Below are 13,548 nucleotides of genomic sequence, written 5' to 3'. Positions count from 1 at the left end.
TGAACATGTGACGTCGACAAAGGCTCGTGATGTATGCCAGAGAGTAGCCTCTATAGCCATAAAGCTTGCACAAGGATTTGTCGCTGCTTATTTTTGCATTATTGGTCCTTCTTTCAGACGGAAATTTAACTCGGACTTTAAGTACGTAAACTGCGTCAACCATGGTATTTGTTAAAAAGTGTCAAAAACAGTTTTGTTTCGGAAACTGGTTTCTTGAATGTGATGACTTTGATACTCTCGGTCGGCTACTCAGATCGTTCTGACAATCCTTTTGTTTCACACTTCGCGAGTTCTTTAATTACGTGTTTATGTTCCCTTTACTGTCAATTTGATGTACTGTAATCTTTTTTATCTTCTCGATTACTGGAGGTTTTAAGTAAGTAAATAAATAAATATAACCCTGGTCTCATTTCTACAGGTTTCCCGTGCGTGTGAAATAAACCTGTAAAAATACATTGTAAAAATGACTGTAAAATACAAGTTTTTGGGCAAAAAAATTACAGCAATGCAACGTTTTGGGGTTTGACGGAGTTTTACAGGTAAATAAACGCCAACTTGCTGTTAATTAACTTTACGACGTTTATTTACATATTTTTAACAATGAAACTGTAAATTTAAGTTGTATGCTGTTTTTTCAGGATGGTTTCCGTCAAAATACAGGTTTCCCGTGCGTGTGAAATAAACCTGTAAAAATACACTGTAAAAATGACTGTAAAATACAAGTTTTTGGGCAATAAACTTACAGCAATGCAACGTTTTTGGGTTTGACGGAGTTTTACAGGTCAATAAACGCCAACTTGCTGTTAATTAACTTTACGACGTTTATTTACATAAATTTTTAACAATGAAACTGTAAATTAAGTTGTATGCTGTTTTTTTTTCAGGATGGTTTCCGTCAAAATACAGGTTTCCCGTGCGTGTGAATAAAAACCTGTAAAAATACACTGTAAAAATAACTGTAAATACAAGTTTTTGGGCATTTAAATTACAGCAATGCAACGTTTTTTGGTTTGACGGAGTTTTACTGGTAAATAAACGCCAACTTGCTGTTAATTAACTTTACGACGTTTATTAACATATTTTTAACAATGAAACTGTAAATTTAAGTTGTATGCTGTTTTTTCATGATCGTTTCCGGCAAAATACAGGTTTCCCGTGCGTGTGAAAAAAAACCTGTAAAAATAACCGTAAAATACAAGTTTTTTGGCAATAAAATTACAGCATGGCACCGTTTTTTGATCTGACGGAGTTTTGCAGGTAAATAAACGCCAACTTGCTGTTAATTAACTTTACGACGTTTATTTACATATTTTTAACAATGAAACTGTAAATTTAAGTTGTATGCTGTTTTTTTCAGGATCGTTTCCGGCAAAATACAGGTTTCCCGTGCGTGTGAAAAAAAACCTGTAAAAATACAAGTTTTTTGGCAATAAAATTACAGCATGGCAACGTTTTTCGGTCTGACGGAGTTTTGCAGGTAAATAAACGCCAACTTGCTGTTAATTAACTTTACGACGTTTATTTACATATTTTTAACAATGAAACTGTAAATTTAAGTTGTATGCTGTTTTTTTCAGGATCGTTTCCGGCAAAATACAGGTTTCCCGTGCGTGTGAAAAAAAAACCTGTAAAAATACACTGTAAAAATAACCGTAAAATACAAGTTTTGGGGCAATAAAATAACAGCATGGCAACGTTTTTTTGGTCTGACGGAGTTTTGCAGGTAAATAAACGCCAACTTGTTGTTAATTAACTTTACGACGTTTATTTACATATTTTTTACAATGAAACTGTAAATTTAAGTTGTATGCTGTTTTTTCAGGATCGTTTCTGGCAAAATACAGGTTTCCCGTGCGTGTGGAAAAAAAAAACACTGTACAAATTAACGTTTTTTGGCAATAAAATTACAGCATGGCAACGTGTTTTGGGTCAAACGGAGTTCTGTAAGTAAGTAAACGCCAACTTACTGTTAATTAACTTTACGACGTTAATTAACACACTTTTTACCCTGTAACTGTAAATTTAAATTGTATGCTGTTTTTCAGGATCAATTCCGTAAACATAAAATGTTTTATATAACACCCAAGCAGATCCTTGCCATTTGATTGGAGGACTGTCCGTCACGTGGTAGCAAATAAAAGTACCATTGCACGCTGAGTCACTCACCGTGCTTTTTCGTTCCATCCGAAAAGTACCATTGCACGCTGGCACGCTGCCAGCGTGCAATGGTACTTTTCGGATGGAACGAAAAAGCTGAGTAAAAACATCACTGCGTGCGCGTTGTCTTCGGTAACGCAGCAAGGCATATTAGTAAAATTACTAGCATTCGTCTTCTACAATTAAAAATTGGAGGCCTACGCTTTGTTTGTTTTGAAAATTGTATCTTTCAATCAAAATGACAAATATCTACTTGGATGTTATATAAAACAAATAATGAATGTTTTTCATTCGTGCAATGGTGCGAATATGTTCATTCGTTGAAAGCTGGAATGTTCCATTCAACTCGGCTCCGCCTCGTTGAATAGAACATTCCATCTTTCAACTCATGAACATATTTGCACCATTGCACTCATAAACATTCATTATGTGTATACTATTCAACGAGGCGGAGCCGAGTTGAATGGAACATTCCAGCTTTCAACGAATGAACATTTCGCACCATTGCACGAATGAAAAACATTCATTATTTGTTTTATATAACATCCAAGTAGATCTTTGTAATTTTGATTAAAAGATACAACTTTCAAAACAAACAAAACGTAGGCCTACAATTTTTAATTGTAGAAGCCGAATGTTAAGTACTACCTTGCAATAACACTGCTGCGTTACCAAAGACACGCGCACGCAGTGATATGTGTTTACTCAGCCTTTTCGTTCCATCCGAAAAGTACTATTGCACGCTGGCAGCGTGCAATGGTACTTTTCGGATGGAACGAAAAAGCACGGTGAGTGACTCAGCGTGCAATGGCACTTTTATTTGCTATCACGTGACGGACAATCCTCCAATCAAATGGCAAGGATCTGCTCGGGTGTTATATACCATGGGCTAAATTTGGGAAACTAGACGAGAAGCGGGCGCGCATGATGAGCTGTCAACCGTTGCTCTCTTCCTTTCACGTGAACTGTCGAATCCTGAGCTGAAGTACTGTACTGAGAATTGTGTCAAACAGCAGAATCATTGCTGCTTAAGGTATTATTAAATCATTCCATTCATATTGTACGTGTAGCTTAGAATTATACGTTGTTGATGTTGGCAAAATTGGAAAGGTGTTTTGTTGTTTACTTCTTTTTTAGAATTAACGAAATCATTGATAACTTTAATTAAAACAAAATAGCCCCGGTAGCGTCATGTCCGTTGACGTTGTATGTTAGTTAGTTTATGTCACGTTTTCTCTGTGCAGACGACAATCTTGCACAAAAAACCTCCAGTATCCTATGCTAATGTATGTACAGTACCTTAACTATGTGTACAGTACACATTTAAACCCAAAAAGATCAAAAACATGTACAACAGGACTGTTTGTCATGTCTGTGGTACACAATGTGACAGTATCAAAGCGTACATACGACATTATCAAGTACATAGACATGATCGAAATATGCGATTTCCTTGTTGTGTGTCGGGTTGTCAAAAAACGTATTTCACATACAAAGGTCTCATTTCTCATATTGAAAGACACCAGCAACTTACGAAGGAAGAAAACAATAATAGGTACAGAGATGCTGGTGTACTTTTCCGGTGTCCACTTGATTTCTGTCAGCATGAATGTTCCGATATTCAGGAGCTACTTGCTCATTTAAGAAGCCATATTACAAGTGGTTTGAATGTACCTTGTCCATTTGAAGATTGTACTGAAACATTCACAAATAAAAAGTCTTTCTCTTCTCACTTATCGCGGTATCACAGAAACTACTCGGCTCATAATGTGAACCAAACATTAATTGTTGACCAAAATGTCAACTTCAATGTTGATGATAATCCATGCCATGATGGAGCAGGTACATCCACATTTACTGAGCCTGAAGACACAGTTGATGGTGATGACAATGATCATGAAGATGACGATGATCCTGGAGTATCTGTGGCTGACTTTACCAAGAGTATTGCACTATTTCTGCTCAAATTATATTCAAAGTTCCTAGTTCCAAAGAACACTATTCAAATGATAGTGGAAGAGATGCACGATTTGTTTGAACTAAGTTGTGAGAGCGCCAAGAAGCATGTTCAGTGTATGCTTGAAAAAGCAGGTACCAACTGTTCCATTTCAAATCATGTGCTAGCTGGTAACATTTTAGATGCCATATCCGAATTGAGTTGGGCTTTGGATCCATCCAATCATTTTAAGTCCCCATTGTGTGGTGCGCTTCGATCAAAACACTGTAGGAATTGCTACTACAAAAAAGAGTTTGATTTTGTGAAGCCTGTTGAAATCAAATTGGGAGTAGACTCTGAGGGACTGGGCGAGTCTATAAGGGTGCACCCCACTATTTAGGAGAAGAAAACAGAGCGTCGAGCCCATTATAATTGTATACACCCTTTAAACTATTCTACATTAAACATTATCTGAGAGCCCCCAATAGGGTTTCAGAGACAAATCCCAACAGGGGACTTTTGGGACGCTAGGTGGCAGCAGACTTACCAGGTAAAATCCATTGTTTTCGGTAATGAGCGCATGCTCAGAACTACGTAACCCTGGAATTTACCTGATAAGTCTGCTGCCACCTAGCGTCCCAAAGTCTCCCATTGTGACCTGTTGACTTCCAACTTGATGTATTTTGGATGACATTTGGCCCTAAAAATGGTCCTATTTGCTGAGAGGTGTAGGGATATACTTTTCAAGATTGATGCTTGGAGGAACCCTACGGGGGCCAAGGACTCCCTTTATAAAATTGAGCAGAGGATTAAAGTTCAAGTGTCAATGAATAATGTTCTTTATACTGTACAAACTTTGAGACTTCTAAATATATTTTCGTCTGTTTTTGACTGTCGCATTTTTCACTGTATGCTGTGTGAGCTTATTAAGTGGTTGCACCCACAACTCTGGAGTGAAAGAAACCAGATGTGTGTGAGAGAGATATCTCTTATCCAGTAAATCGTGTTGCGATATCGGCGACTACGCCAACAAAATGAACGCTTCGAATCGAGACTAATTCACATGCACTGCCCTTGTTCTTCGGTTTTCATATGCTTGCAATTAAGCTCAAATTAAAGGAATCTTTGGATTTATTACAAGCCAGGTAATTACAACGGGATGCATTGTTGAGTCAGCCATGACCTTTGGAACACAACAAGGCACAAAAGAAGTATTAAAGTCACCAACCTGTTATTTAAAGACACTGGACACTAGTTTGGTAAAATGTCAAAGACCAGTCTTCTCACCTGGTGTATCTGCATATTATGCATAAAATAACAAACCTGTATTATTTTTAACTCAATTGGTCAGCCGAGTTGCGAGATAATAACGAACGAAAAAATGGCCTTGTCACACGAAGTTGTGTGCTTTCAGATGCTTGATTTCGAGACCTCAAATTCTAAATCTGAGGTCTCGAAATCAAATTCGTGGAAAATTACTTCTTTCTCGAAAACTACGTCACTTCAGAGGGTGCTGTTTCTCACGATGTTTTATACTATCAACCTCTCCCCATTACTTGTATTCAAGAAAGGTTTTATGCTTATAACTATTTTGAATAATTACCAATAGTGTCCACTGCCTTTAGGGCAGTGGACACCATTGGTAACTACTCCAAATAATTATCGTCATAAAACCTTTCTTGATTAGGCAAATTAAAAAGTACAATTATTTGTGACTGGTATTTCTTCTTATAGCAGTTTGGTAATTATACTCAAAATAATTACAATCATAACCTACTTGTTAAACTGCAAAAAGCACATGGTAAGTGCGGATTTTTCTTGAGAAAGTTTTTATGTCTGGAGACAGGTAATACGTTTGTTGCTTTGGCTGTTAAAGGCAGTGGACACTATTGGTGATTGTCAAAGACCAGTCTGCTCACTTTATATCAACATTATACATAAATTAATAATAACAAACCTGTGAAAATTTGAACTCAATCGGTCATCGAAGTTGCGAGATAATAATGACAGAAAAAACACCCCTGTCACACGAAGTTGTGTGCTTTCAGATGCTTGATTTCAAGAACTCAAGTTCTTTAAATCCGAGGTCTCGAAATCTACTTCGTGGAAAATATTACTTCTTTCTTGAAAACTACGTCGTCAGAGGGGAGCCGTTTCTCACAATGTTTTAAACTATCAACAGCTCCCCATTACTCGTTACCAAGTAAGGTTTTATGTTAATAATTATTTTGAGTATGTGCCAATAGTGTCGACTGCCTTTATTGGGGAAAATTTGCTACACACATGAGTCGGTGAAATTCAAGAGGCGCAGGCAGGATGGAAGTTTGTGACAAAAAGTTATTGCTTTATTTTAGGCGTATTTGCAACGGTCTCCTTCACTTGTCTGCTCTCGCCGAATGCCAGTTAAAAGAATTGCAAGCGAATCTAGAATTAGAAACTTCAAACCAAAAACAATTCGCTAATCCCCCAGCAGCAACTTACTAAAATAACTGTTTTTTTATTGTTATGTAAAATTACCCAAGTGGTTAAAAATAATAAAATGCATTTGAGGACACACATGGTAAGACAACTTCAACATAAACATTTTTCAACATAAACATAGCGAGGGGCAATTTTCCAGCATTATCATGGTTAAATGATCATGATATAATAATATTATTTCTTTGTTTTTTTTTTGCATCTTTGTGAGTGACAACTTTTGTAACGGTTCTATAATGATTATTAATAGTAGTATTTGGAAGGGATTTCTCGTGGTGTGGTTCGTATTTTGGGATATTGTTTGTTTAATTAAATGGTTTTATCCTGTTGCGCTTGGTATTTTCATAGAGTGGTATTTTTAACCAGAATTAATGAAAATCATCCAGCAAGTGCATCAATTAACCATCTAATGCAGGCTCATTAACTTTACGCGGGAGACTCTACAATCCGCCGACAGAGGGCGCGATTCCTATTAAAATACTTAGTCAGATACCCTAAACCAAATTCAACGCTGAACGTATAGATGAAGTCGAGCTTGATAAATCACGTGTGTCCCATTCAGAAACGCATGCGGTATCAGAATTTCTCAAAAACATGGATGGAGAGGAGTGACTTGCTTCTTCGAGAGAATTTTGCCCGCATTTGGCTCCATTTTACCGTTTCCTGAAAAAGAAACGGTAGTTATGAAGTGCAAGACATGTGCTCACAAAGTAAATGCAAAAAGTAAGTTTGGAATATATATATATTGTGGAAACCGGAGCTTGTAAAGTTGTGTGTGATGATAACCCCCTTGACTTGTGCGTTATTTATGAAAGGGGTAGGCGGGGTCCGGACGTGGTCAAGGAGGCGGTGTGGGAGGAGGCTGGTGCATGATCGCAACACTCAGACTTTGAATATTAAACACATTAATGCAAATTCAGCTCAATGACTTTGAGTCTGATGATGTAAATGACCTGTGACTGATAATTTGCAGTTGACAAAAAATATTGACAATTTTTTTTTAGGATATAAAAATTACATTTCTTTCACACAAAATGTAACACTTGTGTAAAGTTGTTTTTATTAATATTATCAGTGATTTTTTTTTCTTTGTATCACTCAGCGATGACCGCATATTTTATATCACTACCAATTAATAGCACAGACAGCATTTTTTGAATGAATGAAAAGTCACTTATTGTCTTCTTTCTCATTACAGCTGCATTACATGGTGTGGTCTATCATTCATACCTGCGTGTCAACTCTCACAAGAATGTTGAAGGTCGTCAGGAGGTCGTCGACCAGAAAGACCTAGGACCACTGGTGAGTGAAACACTGGAGTTTTATCTTACATGTCTTAGGAATTGTTCAAATTGTTTAGGTTTATATCTTGATGTTTGTACATTATTGTTGTTTAGTTGCCCTAGTTGCGATAATCGTAACCCTCCATCCTCCCGACGGTCGGAGACCGGAGGGTTACGACACAAGACTGAGGAAAAGTTTCCGTATGGCGCCACCACTTTTTCATTCGATATAAAATAATATAGGAACTTATTTACCTGATTGATATATCCCTTTTTTGTAAAAATGAGTGAAAAAGTGGTGGCGCCATACGGAAAGTTGTCCCAAGACTGATATTATCGGTGTAACTAGCAGTTTTGACCAGTTTTTGCCAGACTCGTGATCAGATTCGTCCTTTTTTTCCACTTTCCAAAATCATGACAGACATTCTAAACACATGGAGTTGATCTTTATTGTATGACAACGTCATCTGGAACCCTTAAAACAACATCATGAAAATATTTGGCAGAAAAAACGACAAAAACTTACCAAAAGACTGACCGAATATATCCATAATCCATAGCGGGGCCAACTAGTGATTTTGAACGTCGCACTTGCTTGGCAACAACCAATCAGCGTGACCCAACCAAACACGCATCTGGACGAGCCATGGCTGTCGTATGTGTATCGGCCATTCCAGCTTGCAAACTCACCGCCTGTGTGTGTAAGCACCGATCCCATAGTTTGTTGATGTATCGAAATCTTTACCTTGGATGGATTCATAGCTACTGTGACAGGGTTTTGCTTCTTTCTGTTTTCTAAGCAAGTAGAACCAATAAACCTATTTTGCTGAAACTTTCACGGTTTTATTTCATCTTTCTAACCATTTGTGAAATCGATCCCAGGATGGTTAGGGTCAAAGGTTCATTTTTCATGTAAAAGTAATTTTTTTATATATTTTGTTATATTTACAGGCATCAAGAGATTGAGTACTCCTGAAGAGAATCAACATCTTCGGATCAGTCTACACTTATAGATCTCAAGACAAGAGCTCACTGGAACAAGGAGATGAAATCACCACCGGGGACGAGGACAACGATGACGACCTGATGCCACAGAGATGTCTTACTGATGAGGAGGCCGATTTTTTGACTGGTTTATTCATTGAAAAATGCGCCACTTCATATAAGGTGATTTATACGTTTTGAAAAACAAGCCCCCAACTATTTGGTTTTATATTTTGAACTCTGAAAACAGAAGAGCAAAAATTCAGTGACAAAGGGTTCGCCACCCGTAAGGAAACCCCTGGCCGATTTTTTAACTGTGTTTGATTGAAAATTGCGCTACTTCAAATTGAAAGTTGGCATTTAAATTTTGAAAAATAACGTAAACCCCTCCAAATATTTTGATATACAAATATTAGGTTCGTTTTATTTCAGAGGTTTCATTTTTTACCTGTGAAAACAGAGGAGCAAAAATCAGTGACAGTCTGTAAGGAAATCCCTGGCCAATTATTTTTTAAATGTTTTTGGAAAAAGCAAACATAGTTTGTTGATGTATCAAAATCTTTACCTTGGATGGATTCATAGCTACTGTGACAGGGTTTTGCTTCTTTCTGTTTTCTAAGCAAGTAGAACCAATAAACCTATTTTGCTGAAACTTTCACGGTTTTATTTCATCTTTCTAACCATTTGTGAAATCGATCCCAGGATGGTTAGGGTCAAAGGTTCATTTTTTATGTAAAAGTAATTTTTTTATATATTTTTTTATATTTACAGGCATCAAGAGATTGAGTACTCCTGAAGAGAATTAACATCTTCGGATCAGTCTACACTTATAGATCTCAAGACAAGAGCTCACTGGAACAAGGAGATGAAATCACCACCGGCGACGACGACAACGATGGATCTGATGCCACAGAGATGTCTTACTGATGAGGAGGCTGATTTTTTGACTGGTTTATTCATTGAAAAATGCGCCACTTCATATAAGGTGATTTGTAAGTTTTGAAAAACAAGCCCCCTACTATTTGGTTTTATATTTTGAACTCTGAAAACAGAAGAGCAAAAATTCAGTGACAAAGGGTTCGCCACCCGTAAGGAAACCCCTGGCCGATTTTTTTACTGTGTTGGATTGAAAATTGAACCACTTCAAATTGAAATTTAACATTTGGTAAGTTTTGAAAAATAACAGGAAACCCCTCCAAATATTTTGATACACAAATAGGTTCGTTTTATTTCAGAGGTTTCATTTTTTACCTGTGAAAACAGAGGAGCAAAAATCAGTGACAGTCTGTAAGGAAATCCCTGGCCAATTATTTTTTAAATGTTTTTGGAAAAAGCAAACATAGTTTGTTGATGTATCAAAATCTTTACCTTGGATGGATTCATAGCTACTGTGACAGGGTTTTGCTTCTTTCTGTTTTCTAAGCAAGTAGAACCAATTAACCTATTTTGCTGAAACTTTCACTGTTTATTTCATCTTTCTAACCATTTGTGAAATCGACCCCTGGATGGTTAGGGTCAAAGGTTTATTGTTTTATGTAAAAGTAATTTTTTTATATATATTTTTATATTTACAGGCATCAAGAGATTGAGTACTCCTGAAGAGAATCAACATCTTCGGATCAGTCTACACTTATAGATCTCAAGACAAGAGCTCACTGGAACAAGGAGATGAAATCACCACCGGGGACGAGGACAACGATGACGACCTGATGCCACAGAGATGTCTTACTGATGAGGAGGCCGATTTTTTGACTGGTTTATTCATTGAAAAATGCGCCACTTCATATAAGGTGATTTATACGTTTTGAAAAACAAGCCCCCAACTATTTGGTTTTATATTTTGAACTCTGAAAACAGAAGAGCAAAAATTCAGTGACAAAGGGTTCGCCACCCGTAAGGAAACCCCTGGCCGATTTTTTAACTGTGTTTGATTGAAAATTGCGCTACTTCAAATTGAAAGTTGTCATTTAAATTTTGAAAAATAACGTAAACCCCTCCAAATATTTTGATATACAAATATTAGGTTCGTTTTATTTCAGAGGTTTCATTTTTTACCTGTGAAAACAGAGGAGCAAAAATCAGTGACAGTCTGTAAGGAAATCCCTGGCCAATTATTTTTTAAATGTTTTTGGAAAAAGCAAACATAGTTTGTTGATGTATCAAAATCTTTACCTTGGATGGATTCATAGCTACTGTGACAGGGTTTTGCTTCTTTCTGTTTTCTAAGCAAGTAGAACCAATAAACCTATTTTGCTGAAACTTTCACGGTTTTATTTCATCTTTCTAACCATTTGTGAAATCGACCCCAGGATGGTTAGGGTCAAAGGTTCATTTTTTATGTAAAAGTAATTTTTTTATATATTTTTTTATATTTACAGGCATCAAGAGATTGAGTACTCCTGAAGAGAATTAACATCTTCGGATCAGTCTACACTTATAGATCTCAAGACAAGAGCTCACTGGAACAAGGAGATGAAATCACCACCGGCGACGACGACAACGATGGATCTGATGCCACAGAGATGTCTTACTGATGAGGAGGCTGATTTTTTGACTGGTTTATTCATTGAAAAATGCGCCACTTCATATAAGGTGATTTGTAAGTTTTGAAAAACAAGCCCCCTACTATTTGGTTTTATATTTTGAACTCTGAAAACAGAAGAGCAAAAATTCAGTGACAAAGGGTTCGCCACCCGTAAGGAAACCCCTGGCCGATTTTTTTACTGTGTTGGATTGAAAATTGAGCCACTTCAAATTGAAATTTAACATTTGGTAAGTTTTGAAAAATAACAGGAAACCCCTCCAAATATTTTGATATACAAATAGGTTCGTTTTATTTCAGAGGTTTTATATTTTACCTGTGAAAACAGAGAGCAAAAATCAGTGACAGTCTGTAAGGAAATCCCTCGCCAATTATTTTTAAATGTTTGGGGAAAAAGCAAACATAGTTTGTTGATGTATCAAAATCTTTACCTTGGATGGATTCATAGCTACTGTGACAGGGTTTTGCTTCTTTCTGTTTTCTAAGCAAGTAGAACCAATTAACCTATTTTGCTGAAACTTTCACTGTTTATTTCATCTTTCTAACCATTTGTGAAATCGACCCCTGGATGGTTAGGGTCAAAGGTTTATTGTTTTATGTAAAAGTAATTTTTTTATATATATTTTTATATTTACAGGCATCAAGAGATTGAGTACTCCTGAAGAGAATTAACATCTTCGGATCAGTCTACACTTATAGATCTCAAGACAAGAGCTCACTGGAACAAGGAGATGAAATCACCACCGGCGACGACGACAACGATGGATCTGATGCCACAGAGATGTCTTACTGATGAGGAGGCTGATTTTTTGACTGGTTTATTCATTGAAAAATGCGCCACTTCATATAAGGTGATTTGTAAGTTTTGAAAAACAAGCCCCCTACTATTTGGTTTTATATTTTGAACTCTGAAAACAGAAGAGCAAAAATTCAGTGACAAAGGGTTCGCCACCCGTAAGGAAACCCCTGGCCGATTTTTTTACTGTGTTGGATTGAAAATTGAACCACTTCAAATTGAAATTTAACATTTGGTAAGTTTTGAAAAATAACAGGAAACCCCTCCAAATATTTTGATATACAAATAGGTTCGTTTTATTTCAGAGGTTTTATATTTTACCTGTGAAAACAGAGGAGCAAAAATCAGTGACAGTCTGTAAGGAAATCCCTGGCCAATTATTTTTTAAATGTTTTGGGAAAAAGCAAACATAGTTTGTTGATGTATCAAAATCTTTACCTTGGATGGATTCATAGCTACTGTGACAGGGTTTTGCTTCTTTCTGTTTTCTAAGCAAGTAGAACCAATAAACCTATTTTGCTGAAACTTTCACGGTTTTATTTCATCTTTCTAACCATTTGTGAAATCTACCCCAGGATGGTTAGGGTCAAAGGTTTATTGTTTTATGTAAAAGTAATTTTTTTATATATATTTTTATATTTACAGGCATCAAGAGATTGAGTACTCCTGAAGAGAATTAACATCTTCGGATCAGTCTACACTTATAGATCTCAAGACAAGAGCTCACTGGAACAAGGAGATGAAATCACCACCGGCGACGACGACAACGATGGATCTGATGCCACAGAGATGTCTTACTGATGAGGAGGCTGATTTTTTGACTGGTTTATTCATTGAAAAATGCGCCACTTCATATAAGGTGATTTATAAGTTTTGAAAAACAAGCCCCCAACTATTTGGTTTTATATTTTGAACTCTGAAAACAGAAGAGCAAAAATTCAGTGACAAAGGGTTCGCCACCCGTAAGGAAACCCCTGGCCGATTTTTTAACTGTGTTTGATTGAAAATTGCGCTACTTCAAATTGAAATTTAACATTTGGTAAGTTTTGAAAAATAACAGGAAACCCCTCCAAATATTTTGATATACAAATAGGTTCGTTTTATTTCAGAGGTTTTATATTTTACCTGTGAAAACAGAGGAGCAAAAATCAGCGACAGTCTGTAAGGAAATCCCTGGCCAATTATTTTTAAATGTTTGGGGAAAAAGCAAACATAGTTTGTTGATGTATCAAAATCTTTACCTTGGATGGATTCATAGCTACTGTGACAGGGTTTTGCTTCTTTCTGTTTTCTAAGCAAGTAGAACCAATTAACCTATTTTGCTGAAACTTTCACGGTTTTATTTCATCTTTCTAACCATTTGTGAAATCGA

The 13,548-nt window shown here is 36.5% G+C and overlaps 1 long non-coding RNA gene across 1 annotated transcript; it reads left to right on the top strand.

Annotated features, from left to right (window-relative positions):
- The first annotated feature begins 7,254 nt into the window (after positions 1-7,254).
- Positions 7,255-8,844, top strand: LOC117296361. The gene is made up of 3 exons (XR_004519746.1): positions 7,255-7,294; positions 7,770-7,873; positions 8,806-8,844. It is a non-coding gene; the product is annotated as an uncharacterized LOC117296361 (long non-coding RNA).
- The last annotated feature ends 4,704 nt before the right edge of the window (positions 8,845-13,548 follow it).

The sequence above is a fragment of the Asterias rubens genome, chromosome 11, assembly GCF_902459465.1.
Source record: "Asterias rubens chromosome 11, eAstRub1.3, whole genome shotgun sequence".
NCBI classification, from domain to species: Eukaryota; Metazoa; Echinodermata; class Asteroidea; order Forcipulatida; family Asteriidae; genus Asterias; species Asterias rubens.
The sequence above is the reverse complement of the archived record's forward strand: the minus strand, read 5'-3'. Positions and strand labels throughout refer to the sequence as shown.